We start from the raw sequence: 15,998 nt of genomic DNA, 5'->3' as shown, positions 1-15,998 counted from the left end.
AATTTAGAGAACGCATGTTTTACATGAGTAACGCTCACAAAACCACACATTTACACAATTATCTCCAAATGAAAGAAAAAGCAAGAGATATGTGAATTGATCCATAAAATACGTAGTTTAATTTACATCGCTACTCAGTAAGTCGTCATCAAATAGAAGCTTCACATCACAATAATTAACCACAATCCTCTGTTCTTGTAAGTGCAAAATGAAAAACGGAATCAAATATTAAACCCAATATCTTCACAGCACAATGTTCAACCCAAAATCTTCACATTAGCTCAAGAACTATATTGTTTCCAGAGCTTTCCAATTTCCCAGCACGGAACGACAAACATAAAAGCATTAAAATAGCTCTAAATTAAAACAATAGGATGAACTACAAAACGATAGAGGAAAGATTAAGAGCTTACCCTCACAAAATCAAAGCTCACCAAAATGCTTACCCTAACCAGAGAATCGTAGAGAATAAATCTGCATCAACATGTAAATCATAGAAAAAAAAAATTAAAATTTATAAATACCATCATTTCACTACTAATTTGAATAAATCCAGAAACAATACATTGGAATAATCTTTTAGGTCTTCCAATATTAATAGGTTAGAAATTCAGAAGATAAAACACCACAATTCATTAAATTCAAAGTTGAACAATTCATTAAATTCAGAGCTTACCCCTTGTGATAAAAGTCATGTGATGTGTGCATTTACAGACACCAAGATTTTACATGCCCAAGAAAGGGAATCACTCCATTAAAAAGAGAGGAACTACTGATACTGCAGGTACATTAACCAGACCACTAATTTTAAATGACAGCATATGCTCGAGTAAGCGAAAGACTAAAAGACGAAAAGAAGAGGGTTATATACCTGTTTCAATGTCATTGTCAGGGGCCTCTTAAACCTGGTTCCAGAATGAGGATAGTCCAACACTCTCGTAGTGACTAATACTTATTGTGACCTTCACTCAGTTTGTGAATTAGAAGCTTGAAATACACCAAAAATTATATTAATAGCCATTCCCCTAATTTTAACTACTAACAGCGTAAAGAATTGGAAATTACAATTAAGACCAATATTTTCCCCCTTTTTTTTCATTGCCATAAAAGGCAGAAAAACAAAGGCTTCTAAAACTCAAACCAACCGTCTCATTTCTTCCCAAAAATAAACACATTTGAATCCAACATTCATAAATGCGTGGTCAAACAGGGGAGAAAATTATGTTAATTTGGGCTTCAAATTTACAAACATAACTGTTTACAATAAGCATATATAACATGATTTGGTCTGCAGTGCTTTCACCAATAGTTATAAAAAACAAAGATTCTAAAGATATGCATGCAATAGAATGACTATTACCTCCAAGTAAGCAATTGCATGGTTGCAATCTAAGTTGCACACATCATGTTCAATCTGATAGCTTCAGTATAGCACTTGACAACATTATTTCAGGCTTTTCCTTAAATGAAGTATTTCCCTGGGAAAAGATTAGCAAACATAGAAATTGAAACAATACACATAAGTACATTGGTATCCCAGTTTTTTGCTAATAGAAAATGAAATTAAAGGGATGGAGAGACCTAATTTCAACTTTTTGAAGGAGAACACCACACTTCATTCATATCAAAGAACAGCATGATTCCAATTTCAATTTTGAACATAATAAATCACATAGCATTCATATATTACTTCAACTTCTTTCAAATTTACTTTTGTATTTAAAGATTGTATATTTTAATGAGTCTAAATTGACTATATATAAATTATACATTTTTATATTTAAATAATAATGTACATTGTATAATTACAGTTATAGTCCATGAATACAATTAGAGGCCTTTGAATTTCTTTGCAAGAGAAGATTTACACGGAAAAGCAACTGCAAATATACAGAAGGAGGGAATTTGAGTTTTGTAGTCCATCTACTCAGCAATTTCTTAATATAGATACAACTGAGCAGTGGGAGAGCTTTAGCTAATACTATTCAATTCCACAGGTAATTATAAAAAAATAATCACATAATTTCTCACAATAAAAATCAATGTGACTAAAAACAAATGATATGTATCAACTTTGATGATTTCCCTTATTTTCCCTCTCCTTCCCAGCAACCAAACAGGGGCAAAAATTACCAAAAACTGAAAAGATTGAAGTACCTGAGCAAGTTGGAATGCCTGGGTTGCCATATACACTTGGTGTAAAAAAAATAAGGGTGGGCATTTTTAGAGCACCTAAACCCTTCATCCACAAATGTATGTAAAAAATCATACAAAATAATATTTTGAATGCATTAAAAGAGTTCATGAATTTCCATAGTGTACCAAGTTAGTAGAAATGTACTCCAAGATGACCAGGTCAAAAAGAGATTCCTTCACTCCCAATATGGTTTATCAAAAGTAATGTCTTATTTCTTCAAGACAAACATGCAGGACAACACCAATCACAACTACAAATACTAACAATTGTGCAAAAGAGTTATAAAAACACTCATGTACGATATAAGAACAAACCTCACAATTGGTCTTAAGAATTGTTTTTCCAAAGAGACCCATTACAATGCGATCTGAAAGAAAACAAAACATGAATAATATCAAGGAAAATACATTTTCTCTGTCAAGCAAAATCTACGGCAGGTAATGAACAAAATACAAAGTTCTCAGCTTTAATTTAATTATTATCAAATATTGAGGGAAATTAACAACTACCCAGAAATGTTTGCTCAAAAGTAATTGATAATATGAATAATTAAATTACACAACATTTACAAAACCCAAAGTTCTTAGCTTAATTTGATCTTACCATTTAAGTGGAAGAAGTAAAAAATTACACATAAATGTTTGCACACAATTAATTGATGAAACAACCAATTGGGCAATCAAACCCCCTCTCTCATATCACCTGACGGCAAGATCTGAACCCTTGACGGGGTAGTGTGGTCATTTTGACTCCCAAACTGTAGTGATCCCCAGCAAAAGAAACCGGCAAACAAAGAAAAAAGAACAAACGATGAGCAATAAAACTCACAGACCATAATACACAAAATTCCCTATAACGTAAATTGATAAAGCATTTTACCCAAACCAATTGAATTCCTGATCACAACACATAAGATAAACTAATAAACCATTTTATCCAAATAACCATTTAATTTTAAACATTTAAAACCGAAGAGAACCAAACACGCATAATTGGAAAAAAAAAATGGAGTGTTTTGAGTATATAAATCTCACCCTCAACACTTTAAAAATGCAGCGGTCCCAATGGAAAGAGAACTTGCAAAACAGTGTCTCAGCACAAACACAACATATAAAACAAACAAACGAAGAAAAAAAAATTTAAAAACCGATAATGAACGTTAAAATTCAAAAATCCTAGGATACAAAATCGCAAACGACATAAAAATTAATAATAAAAGTTATTAAAAAACAGACACCGCTTGACACCAAATGCTTGACGCCAACGACGACCCCAATGGCAAGCAAAATCTCAAACCAGTTAAGAAAAAATTAAGAGTCCATTCCTCTGTCATATTCTTTTCCCCTGTTTTGCTACCCCTATTCCCAAATGTGTCTTCGATTCTCTTTGTTCCCTTTTTCTCTCACCCTAATATCTTACCTGCAAAATCTTAACGCTGCTGCCTTCCCCCACCAACAAACCCTCAACACCCTGTAATGCTATTTTCTTCCATATCTATAACAAAAAATGCATGCATAAACACGGTAGAAATTTGCAAAAACCCACAACACAACCTAACTAAAAATCTCACGAATTAAAAGTTTCACCCAAAAGAATCCCCCATCTCTCTTATCAAATGAAAACTCCAAAAGCAATTCAATGGTTGATAACAACCCATTTAAAATTGAACCCAAAAAAATTAAAAGCTTCTCTCACATTGATTAGTTGTTCATTCTGCACCTGCATTTTACTAATTCTACGTTAAGAGTTCCATGTACAACTCAAAAAAGCAGATTTTAACAACTAAAAGAACGGACAGTAACACCATATGACCATGTTATGATAAAAAATGATAATAAAGCTTCGCTCAAAAAGCAAAGCATAAAAAAACTCCCAAAAACAAAGATCGGGATCTCTTCATTCGAATTATAAGTATTGTATATAAGTCTTCAAATACAGGACTAATGTGTTATAAGTATGGTGTGAAAAGTATTTACAGAACGTTGTTCCAAATCAATAGTTGGACAGAATAAAGTATTTACATAACGTTGTTCCAAATCAATAGTTGGACAGCATAACATGATAAACTTATTTTGAGCAGGAAAGTGAAAAACTATCTAGCAACACAATCTATCAAGAGATGTAAGTTCTCTATATACATATATATTTATATCAACTTGTCATATTTTATAAAACTAAAAGCATGACAATAAAGGAACCTTGGCTGCCATAAGTCATATCCGGCAACTGCTTCAGCCACCCCCACTGGAATTTAGGGTTGAGTGCATTTCATTCGAAAATCCATCACTATGAAATATGAAAACAAAAAATCAATTCAAATCCAACATATCCAACAACCCAAATATTATAATAATCTAATCAGACAATAAACAATTAGAGATGGAGCTTAATTACCATAAAGAAATGAGGGGTTGTCTGGTAGAAGCTAGTTGAAGCTTCATCAAATATATATAGGATGATCAAACAATCAGAGACTAATCTCGATTACCTTTCCCGTTCCTGGAAAATCACTTCCAGGCCCACTATGAAATATTAGAAGGTCCGTAAACTCATAAGGCTAATATAGTAAATTAAGTCTCCTTCTATCCCTTGCAACGCAAAGCAAAAGAAAGCCCCTCCTTTTCATAATCCCATACAGGGTGAGGTTAACACTTGCAGAGAGGGAAAATGGCTTATCACTTATGCCATATCTATTGTCTAACATACCTTGAACTGTCAACTCCACCATTCCCTAGGCTAGCAGATGCCATACCGACGTCTAATCACTTCACTACTGCAACACAGCAGATGAGGCTACTACCTCCTCTCCTCGTAACACTTCCTGCTCCTACGTCCACTCCCATCCAAGCACCTACCTTTCTATTAAACAACATAAAAATTCAAATTCAAATTTCTTTCCACAAAATTCGATATGGGTTCATGTGGAGGTGCATCGGTGATTGTTGAACGGATTTAACTGAGATGATGAAGAGGAATGGGGTGAGCAGTGCTGGGGCTAGGTTGAGAGAAATGGGAGAGAGAAGTCTCTCGAATTTGAGAGAAATAAGAGAGAAACAGTGCTAGGGTTGTAGGAAATGAGCTCACAGAGTGAGAAAAAGGAAAGGATGGGCGATTTGATGGATGGTAATCGACAAAGTCGGGAGAGAGAAAGAGGGAGAGAAAAGGCGGTGGCAATTTTGTAAATAAAGTGAAATTCGGCTCAAACACACGGACACAATTACCCCCTAACTTTTAAGAATTACCTTTCCAACCCAGCCCAGATCTGATGGTTTTTGTTGTAAATAGCGTGAAATCGAGGAGCAAAAAATTGACTGTAGCCCAATGAACAGTCAATTGCTCTCTAGTTTTAGAATAGATAATGACGTTGTAAAGCTCAAAAAGGTATCTATGGCTGCAAACCAATAATGATTGAGATCAAGATCTCGGATTTGGTAGTCTAAGCATTTCGGGAGAGAACCTACATTTCGGATGTGAGGCGATCTTTAACTAGTATAGGCTTAAGCATCTTCAATGTAGACAATTGAATTTGATGAGCTTGGCAAAAACATGCTCTAATGGTGTAGTCAATTGGGTAGGCGAATTTTGTTTACACCAGCAAAGTAGGCAACATTACAGGCAAATCAAGCCTCATGTTTCTATATATAATAAAGTGTTTGTGGAGGAAGAAGACAAAAATAAAAGATAAAAGTAGATATTAAAGATGAAATAAAATAATAAAATTAAATTTTGCCTACTTAAGTTCTCTACTCTATTGGAGTGACATACCTTTTTCATGAGGCAATTGAGTAGACAACTTGCCACGTCAACTCTTGTAGTACAAATTTGTCTATTTTGTTTGCCTACACCATTATAGATGCTCATTATATGAAACTATTTGGATTAGCACCTATCTATTCTATTAATCAAAAGAACCTCCTTTATCAATGTAAAGTTATTTTGTATCCTTTGTAAGCTTATTAACTTGAACAATAAAATTTAAAGTTTAGGAGTAATTACTCATTCCCTATCATTACTCTTTACCAGGCTATGTCTGCTTAATTAGGAGGATGACTAATCTCAAGCCAGTCGTGTGGTGACATTGAGACAAGTGTATGTAAGTGCTCAATACCGAGTGAGTTTACTAAAGGCAATAAAAAAGAGAGTAATTGCATGAAGTTCTACATACATGTTAAGCAAGTAACTCTAAGAGTTGCAGTAATACAAGTAATCATTTGATATGAGACACCATGATTGTCTTATGGATTAGTCATTGATCATTTATTGATACAACATGGTCATACCTTATCTTGGGTATGTTTTTATGTATCGTTGGAGTTGTTGACTTATTCATAAAGGTATATGGTGCAGGGACAGCAAGGAAGTTTGCCAAGAAGTAGCCACCCTTGAAAGAACGTGTAATAGCTCACTGATTGAGTGCTTATGCACCGAAGATGAATGGGGCTAAGTAATCTGCTGAAGCTGTGGGATGTAAAAATGCATCGGTAGGAGAGTGGTCCACCTAGAGGGAAGCACCCATGTCAGCAGCAGTGGACGAAGTAGAATCGAGAATGTCGACTTGAGTAACGCAAACATTGGTTAGAATCCAATGCCCGAAAGTGTAGAACAAAGGACCTTTAACCATCAATAAGAGAAAGAGAATACTCCGATGATATGATTCGGTTGGTGAAAGTGTCGAGCGTGATTAAGAAAGACATTTCTTATACATCTCAAATGAATCATATACATAACGGAAATCACATTAGGTTTGACATAAACCATCCGTACCCTAATAATGTGATTAAGATTAGTGAGTAAGAGAAATATCAAATTGCATTGCAATTGCGTCCGAATAGGTTACGGTTAAAAAGATAAACACTAGACTAATAATACGGTAACTCCAACGATCCAATTGTTTAATCATCTCCAAATTATTATCTATTGTCTTGGGTAGTCATGACACATGGCTAGATGTCACACATGAACTGTATGCCTTCTCGATGACTAAGCACATAATCGTCGATGATTGGAAGAATTAAAAAAATGTTTTGATTCGCTAAGTGATTGTAGTAGTACTAATCACCTCTCCGTCTCACAAATTGGAACATAATGAATCATATACCAATACACTAGGCAATTGAGATATTACACAAATTGGAACACCTTGGGTATCCAACAACGGTTCTCATGTCCTCACACCCATCAACAAGATAGGGTCGTCGAACGTAAACATCGCCATTTTGCAAACATGATTCACACTCTTCTTCATACTACACATTTACCATCACCATATTAGACTGAAGCGGCTCTCACCGCGGTTCATCTCATTAATCTTCTTCATACACCCATCCTAAATTGGGAATCCCCATATGCCATACTCTTCCATCGCCCTCCATCTTACTCTTATCTCTGTGCCTTCGGTTGTTCGTGCTTTCCTAACCTCAGTCCTTATACATCCCACAAACTCTCTCCTCGTTCTTTAGAATATGTTTTCATTGGTTATAGTCCGAGTCATAAAGGTTATAGGTGTCTCCACCCTTCCACCGATAGCGTCTATGTCTCTCGTCAAGTCATTTTTTAGGAAGATTATTTTCCTTTTACTAACTTGCATGTCTCTTGTGAATCTCCAACAGTGTTGTTGGATATTCAGCCCATTACACCTCCATAGCCCCCGCTGCTGAGCCCACCTGGCCCACTGCCTTCTCCTCCTCCGCAGGTTCTTCCCCTAACAAATGGCCTACCGAGCCCACCACCCAGCTCGTAAGCTGCAGCTGTTGCATCCACTGCAACTCTACCGACTGCACCTCCACATATTCCCCTGTCATCTTCACCGACAGCACCATTTTTACCGACTATATCTTTTCCCTTCAATGATGCTTCACCGCCTGCACCACGTGATGATGCACCGACTGCCCTACCTGCTGACTCACCACATACATCCCTTGAAGATAATATCTTGCATTATCATGCAACCCTTTGGTCTATGGCACACATGCCATCACTGATCCTTCCACTCATGAAGCCCCCTCAGGTTCTATGCACCCAGTGGTAACACATCTACGCCTTGGCATCACCAAGCCCAAGTAGACCACCAATGGCATAGTGCGTTACCCTCTGCCAAAAGCTCTCCTCACGACAATCTCGGAACTTAAGCCCACCTGCTTCTCTCAAGCCTCCAAAAGTCCTGAATGACGCTCTACAATGTCCGAAGAGATAAATGCTCTGTTTAAAAATAACATATGGTCTCTAGTTCCTCATTCTTCTTGTCATAACACAGTTGGTTCTAAGTGGATGTTCCAGATTAAACGAAAGCCTGATGGGTCTATTGAGAGTTATAAAGCTCGTTTAGTGGCCAAGGGTTTTCATCAACAGCCCGGAGTTGATTATGGCAAGACCTTTAGCCCGATTGTAAAACCCACCACCATTCGAATGATTCTGAGTGTTGTCATTTCTCGTGGTTGGCCACTACGCCAACCCGACGTAAAAAAATGCATTTCTTCACAGGTTCCGACAAGAGGACGTTTACATGACTCAGCCTCTAGGTTTCATTTATTAACTACATTGCAAAATATAAAGTTGGTACAGAGGAAGAGGAAGATGATAGAAATAACCAGAGAGATTGTATTGATTGAATGGATAAAATGTATACAAATGAACTTAAGGAAATGATAGCTATATAATCCCTTATATAACCATATAACCTACTTACAATAATATCCCTCTAACTATATTTCTGTTATATCAGTTATTACTCCCCCTCAAACTAAACTTGGAGGATCCAAGTGAAGTTTGAGCTAGCTAGGTATTTGAGACTGATCTGGAACTACGAAACGAAAATGTCTGCACTGCTTCAACCCCTGTCTCTTGCAATTTGGAGCAGTGTATGATAGTCTGGAGTTGTTGACATTAAGGCACTGTGTGACTGGACCCTTTTTGGAACCTCTGATTTGCGCAAACTGGTGACGTGCTTCTTGAATTTCGCTTGAATGCAACCAAGAACTCACTAAATACTTGGAGAATGGCACTCAAAGAAACTAAATCTACCAAGGAGAATGACTAAATCTACCAAGGAGAATGACACTCCAAGAATCCAAATCAACCAAGGAGAATGACACTCTTTTTCACTTCGCTGACATGAAACTTAACAACAAAAAATTATACCGGGAGATTGATACTCCGTTGCTTTTCTCAAAATACACAAATCTCAGATATAATACTCCTCAATATAATAATCAAACAACCTTCTTCATTCTTCACACAAAACGAAATCATAGAGAGTCCAAGTCACAGAAATTGTAGATCAACCTGCACAATACCACCACGGCCGAGGCCAGAGTTGCCTTCAACACTACCTGGACGCTGCGACATAAACACAAATCACACAAGCCTCATAGATCACATGTGACCAAACTCCACCAGGGTCCCAGAAGTTCGACAGAAAGAAAAGAATACCATCTAACATCGAAGGACGGAAATATACAAAGCCAAACCGTGCTGCTCAATGGAAACGCTTTGTGCGTAGATTCATCTAGGATCATTCCTAGCTTAAACCCTGTGTATGTAAATGCATCGGAACCAATTTTGGTCGGTCCGTCCTCAATGTCCCAAGAATCATCAGAAGCATCCTCATTATAAACAACCGTTCATAATTTTTCAAGATGATTTGTGAAACTGATGAACCTGATGTCGAGATAGGCATACCAGCTGCTCACGAAACCATTAACAACCACCAAAAAACCCAGAAAAGATTCATTCTAATTGTCCAGAATTCAGAGAAAAGGAATTGAAAACATAACATGCACAAAAAAATCTTGAGTTGCACATTTTGTCAAACATGTGGACTGCACAAAGTTTTAAGATGTCATCCACAGCAGAGAGCAGAGCATTGATCAAAGCCACAGAAAATATAATTCAGAGAGTTGATCTGGGAACACCACCAAGAATTCAGAAGCCTGATCTTGCACCAAGACACCAACATAATCACTCTTGCTCTCTTGCTTTTGTTCGATCAAAACGCAAAGGCAAACATTAATAGACAGATCAAGAAACGGGGTTTCCATCTCTCTATCTCTCTCTCTGGTGTTAATAGACAACCATTCCCTTGTGTCGTGCGGTTTCCACTTTAAACCCACCAATCAAGAACTCATCCATCACTTCCTCCGCGACTTTCTGATGAACAGACCGCCGCTACTGCTGCCAGATCCGAACCCTCTTAGATATGGGAAGCCTATGAAACTTGATTTTGAAACCTTAGACGATATAGTTGAAAACCATAAACAATTCATCTCTGGAATCACAGATTACTAGCAAAAGCAGTAAAGATCACACCACCAATAGTCATAATCTCAATCCGAAAAAAAAAATGAAAAAGAAAGAAAGAAAAAGAAACTAATGAAAAGCAAAAGGTAAAAGGAATCGACCAGCAGGATCTATGACATGAGCCTGGTGGCTCTGATACCATATTAACTACATTGTAAAATATAAAGTTGGTACAGAGGAAGAGGAAGATGATAGAGAGAAAACCAGAGAGATTGTATTGATTGAATGGATAAAATGTATACAAATAAACTTAAGGAAATGATAGCTATACAATCCCTTATATAGCCATATAACCTACTTACAATAATACCCCTCTAACTATATTTCTGTTATATTAGTTATTATCATTGAACCCAATAGCCCCAATTATGTGTGCAAGCTACACAAATCTCTCTACAGTCTCAAACAGGCGCCCCAAGCGTCGTTCCATTGTATTAGCTCATTTTTCATTGTCGCAAGTTTCACACAAAGTGTTGTTGACCCATCACTTTTCATTTATCGGCTTGGTCATAACACCATATTTTTGCTCTTATATGTCGATGATATTATTCTCACTGGTAGTGATAATTTTTTGCTACAAACCTTTATTGATGCATTGGGCAGTGGTTTCAACATCAAAGATCTTAGCCCCCTTCAATATTTTTTGGGATTGCAAGTTCTTACTCATGGTAATTCACTGCACATCAGCCAATTAAAGTATGTTCATGATTTGTTACAAAATCATAACCTTGAACATTGTAAGCCAGTCACTACCTCCATCGCTACCAAGGTGGTTTTATCCAATAACGATGGTCCTCTTCTCCCTTCTCCAAGGGAATTTCGTGAACTTGTTGGCTGCCTTCAATATCTCACATGGACACGTCCCAACATTGCTTATGCGGTGAATACAGTTTCTCAGTATATGAGTGCCCTTTATGTTCCTCATCTTGTTGCCACCAAGCGTATTCTTCAGTACGTCAAAGGGGCTCTCGATCATGGTCTTGTATTTAGACCTCAGTCACGCACAGCTCGCCTTTGTGCTTATTCATATGTCGATTAGGTAGGGTGCCCTGATACACGTCGTTCTACTAATGGTTACTTAATTTATTTGGGTTCGAATCTTGTCTCTTCGTGCTCAAAGAAACAACCCAATATTGCTCGATCTAGTGCCGAGTCTGATTACAGGTCTCTTTCTCACTCTTGTGCAAAAACAACATGATTATCTTATCTTCTCTATGAACTTGGTGTATCCATACAGTTTCCCGTTCATCTTTATTGCGATAATCTCAGCGCCACCTACATGGCTGCCAACCTCATCTTCCACGCTCGCACTCGTCACATTGAACTTGACTACCAATTCGTTCGTGAAAAATTTGTTGATGGTAGTCATCACGTTTACTTTGTTCCCTCCATTGATCAGCCCGTCGATGTTCTCACTAAGGCGCTGCACAAGCCACGTCACACCTTTCTTTGCTCCAAACTTGTACACCTGAGGTCGTCCAGTTTGCCTGGGGAGGGGGCGAGATTCTACCATCTCCACATATCTCTCCCCAATCCTCTTGATTGAGTTAAATTTAGAATGTTGTATAGGGTTGACTTGCTGATTTCAATTGTAATTAATTACTGTATCAAATGTGTTCTATATATCATGTAACTATGGGAATGAATGAAACAAGGAAATCATTTTCTACAAGTTCCTCTACAAGATCCATTCCTCTATCGAAGTATAGTAGGAGGAATATTACAATATCTCACCTTTAGTAGGCCAGCAGTTGCCTTCGCTGTGAACTCTTTTATGTCAATTCATGCATACACCAACCGAAGCTCACTAAGCTGCTGTCAAATGAGTTCATGGTTGTGTCAAGTTTTGTGGGATCTACATGTGTATCTTGATCCTCCTCCATTATATGGTGTGATAACATTTCTGCAGCCGCTCTTGCAAGTAATCTTGTTTTTCATGCATGCACGAAGCATACAAAAATCGATTTTCATTACATTAGGGAACAATTTATTGGAGGAGACATTCATGTTCAACATATTCCCAGTTGCAACCAAATTGCAGATGTATTCACCAGGGATCTGCATACCTCTCGTTCAATTATTGGGTTAAGGGGATGATAATATACACTTTCCTGCATCCTAGATGCCAGTTCATTAAGTTAGGATGTTTTTGGTTGTATTTAATTAATATGATTAGCTCTTAAGCTAAGCTTAGTTGATGAATATATACTGGTGGAACTAATCCACTTCTTGTAATGAGAATTCAGTCTGTTCAGCTAATTTGTCTGCTTTCTTTCACTAACCTCAAAGCTTCCTAGGGTTTTACAAAGATCAACAATGGAGCTTCTCATCATCGCTTTTAATTTGAACATTTGAAAACATCACACGTACCATGAAAGACAACTGCAATTGCTTAAGATAATCCCAAGCGGGACTATGTTTCTAAACATTTTTTCTCTGTGAAGTTCAAACATATTACCACAAAATATGTATGGCGTCATAGATTGAAGTTAATACATCCTATAATAATTAATACACTATAGTTTAGCTTACCTGAGAAGAAAAAGGTAGGCGCAGGTAGAGATTTTCAAGCCGACGACTGCCAATGAAGTGTGAAATTGGATAAGGTTCTTCGTACGTGTACAAGTACGTATATGTCTTTGTCAATTGAGGAGCATTAGTGGTAAAATTGTTATCCTTGAGGGCAGCCAGGTTGTGATATCCAAAACAGGTGAGTTTTAGGGCAGAAACCCAAATATTCCCTCTGTGGAAACGCTCAATCACCTCCAATGGCGATGGTTTTGAAGCACAAGACTTCAAGGACTCTAGTATTGGAGAGCAGTCGAAGAGATTTCAAACTGTGGAACCCAACAAAAAAAGAAGCTGATCTAAGATAACTATTCCGCAGATATAAATGCTTCAAAGTTGAAACATTTTCTTCAAGAAGAAGCCAATAGAGAAATACCACCAAAGTTGAAACACCAGCACCACAGCCACCACCATCATATATAGCATCAAATCCACCACCATGGGTTCCTTTAGCATTAGATCCATTGCTGCACAAAGCACAACCAATCGACCATCATTGTTGCATCAGTGCGACAATTGACTTTATAGTTTTAATGTTTAGAGAGCCCTTAAAATTCTCTCTCTTCATCACTAAATATGTCAAGACATTGTTCATAAATCTAAGCTTTATGTTAAAAGCAAGCCATGTTAGTGTGATTTGTAGTTTTTTTTTTTTCCAAGTTTTGAACATTATCTATCTCTTAACAAGAGACTCTTAACTGGTGCCCTTCATCATTGTTGCATCATAACGTGATTCAAATTAACCAACCACTTAGAAAGCGCCATGCATGCTTAACGATTATCCTCAAGTCCATGTCAACCACTATACAAAGGCACTTGCCATTAATAGTGAAAGGTAATTGTTTCTTAGCTAAGGAACATTCATGTTCCACAATTAAGTTTAACTTAAGCATCAGAGAACTTTTATCTCACACTACATCAGTGTGGTAAGGTTTTACTAGTTTTTCTCTCTTAATTGCAACATACTAAAGTAATTCTACGTTTATGTGGAATTCGTTCCTCACACCAGCAATTAGCTATTAGTATAGTTACTCAAATCTTAATCCAGCCTCTGCATTGATAAAATAAAAAACCAGTAAGACCCCTAAATAACAAAGAACTCAATCCAAAAGACCAGAAGACCTCATAGGATACTGGCGTTGAATCGTCACCGTTCCCTACAAAAGCGCAAAAGTAAAACCAAAACGTCATGAACCACTTATCCGCTGACTTCTTCCACCGATTAAATAAATAATCAGCTACAACGGGAAACTACTTAGTGCCAAATTGACAACCCCTGTAACCAAACATCAGCTAATCCTCCACATCTTGCCACGTGTATGGATGACAGTGAGGAAATTCATTTCGTCAAGACAAAGAACCAGATCCCAACCGCGTGTATATATACTATACAAAACACAACCATACACATAAGTATTTTCTCCCAAAAGTGGGGCCCCGTCTGACCTATCAACCACGTGACTTTGACCCTCACAGTCCGATTCAATCCGTTCTAAGCGCTTTTATTTATTTTATTTTAAATTTATTTTTTCGTTCTCTCTCTGTAAACCACCCTTCATTTTCCCTCTGCAACCAAACCCTAAAAAAGACCAGAACGAAATCTGAAATCCACAGCCATTGGATGATGCGAGGGAGTGCTGGTCGCCGCCGTCGAAGCCCAGAGAACCAGGTCTTGGCGAGTTATCCGGTGCGGGCGTGATATTGTAACAACCACATAAAAAACCAAAACAAAGAACCAGAACGATTTCAATGGCGGAAAAGGAGAGAAATTGTTGAAGATTGTCAAAAAAGAAGAAAAAAAAGGATTGATTTTTGTTGGTTTGGGCGCTTAGTATGTGTGATATAGTGGCGCGTACGCGTCGGCATCAGCAACGCTACGAGGCCGGATGTTGCCTTGTTGTCAGGTACTTAGACCATCTCCAACCAAAGGGTCCAGAGGGTCAGATGGTCGAAAATAGCTCAAAAACCGTTTCGAACCAAATGCTAGGCCAGAAGGCTCATGGAATCTGAGAGGGCTCTATGGAATCTGAAAGAGCCAAAGGATAGGAATGCTTAAGCTAAAATTTTAATCCAACGGCTAGTCAACTAGCCGTTGGATTCAAATTTTTTTTTTTAATTCTTAAAAATTCTAATTTTTTTTTCCTATAAATACCTAAACTATTCATTCACCATTCCTCGCAAAATTTTTACCATTCCTACACCATTAATTTGTAGTTTTTAAATTTATTTGTCGTTTTTAAATTTAAGTTGTAGTTTTTAAATTTAAGTTGTTGTTGTTTTTAAATTTAAGTTGTTGTAGTTTTTAAATTTAAATAATAAATTATGTTTGGCCCTATGGCCCTCGGTTGGAGATAGTTTTTTGTGATAGGGCTAAAACGAGTCATATGACCTTTTGGCCCTCAGTTGGAGATAGAGGCAAATATGGTCATGTACTGTTCATTAAAATATTAATATCTTAGATGATCAAATAGCTAAAATGAGCCATCAGGCCAGCCTTCGATTAGAGATGGTCAGAGGGCTAAAATACTAATTTCTTCTTCGCACATATATAGATATTCCCATATAATACATATATATATATATATATGTACATATTTATGTGTGTGTTAATATATTTGTTTATACATGTTTGATTTGGATTGATGTTGATGTTGTTTGTTTATGCGGTGTTCTGGTGGTGGAGGTGGACCAATGTGTCTCCAGAGTTGGAGGATTTTGTTTGTGATGTGGTTTTTTTGTTTTTGTATTATGTATTTTGAATGTTTGATGGCAACCATTTAGGATTTTTTAAGCAATGGGGATTAATGGGGTTCTTTTGTTTGATTGACTATACATGTTTATTATATAGGGTAGGTAGATATGTGGGTTTATTAGGACAACAATGGCCTTGTATTGATTTATCTGAGTTTTGTTTGTAATTGTTCGATGTGAAATGTAT

At 37.1% G+C, this 15,998-nt stretch overlaps 1 long non-coding RNA gene across 4 annotated transcripts; it reads right to left on the bottom strand.

Annotated features, from left to right (window-relative positions):
• Positions 1 to 209: 209 nt before the first annotated feature.
• On the bottom strand, positions 210 to 4,995 carry LOC137734925 (uncharacterized). 4 transcript variants are annotated; one of them, XR_011068593.1, is made up of 8 exons: positions 4,592 to 4,995; positions 4,396 to 4,483; positions 2,900 to 2,954; positions 2,512 to 2,564; positions 2,323 to 2,411; positions 2,158 to 2,239; positions 1,361 to 1,478; positions 210 to 474 (listed from the first exon to the last, which is right to left on the bottom strand). It is a non-coding gene; the product is annotated as an uncharacterized lncRNA (long non-coding RNA). The 4 variants fall into 4 exon arrangements; XR_011068591.1 differs by having other exon boundaries at positions 2,512 to 2,954; XR_011068592.1 differs by having other exon boundaries at positions 2,323 to 2,564.
• Positions 4,996 to 15,998: the final 11,003 nt, after the last annotated feature.

This window comes from Pyrus communis, chromosome 5 (genome assembly GCF_963583255.1).
Source record: "Pyrus communis chromosome 5, drPyrComm1.1, whole genome shotgun sequence".
In the NCBI taxonomy this organism is placed as follows: Eukaryota; Viridiplantae; Streptophyta; class Magnoliopsida; order Rosales; family Rosaceae; genus Pyrus; species Pyrus communis.
Note: the sequence above shows the minus strand (reverse complement) of the source record. Positions and strands in the feature narration are given on the sequence as shown.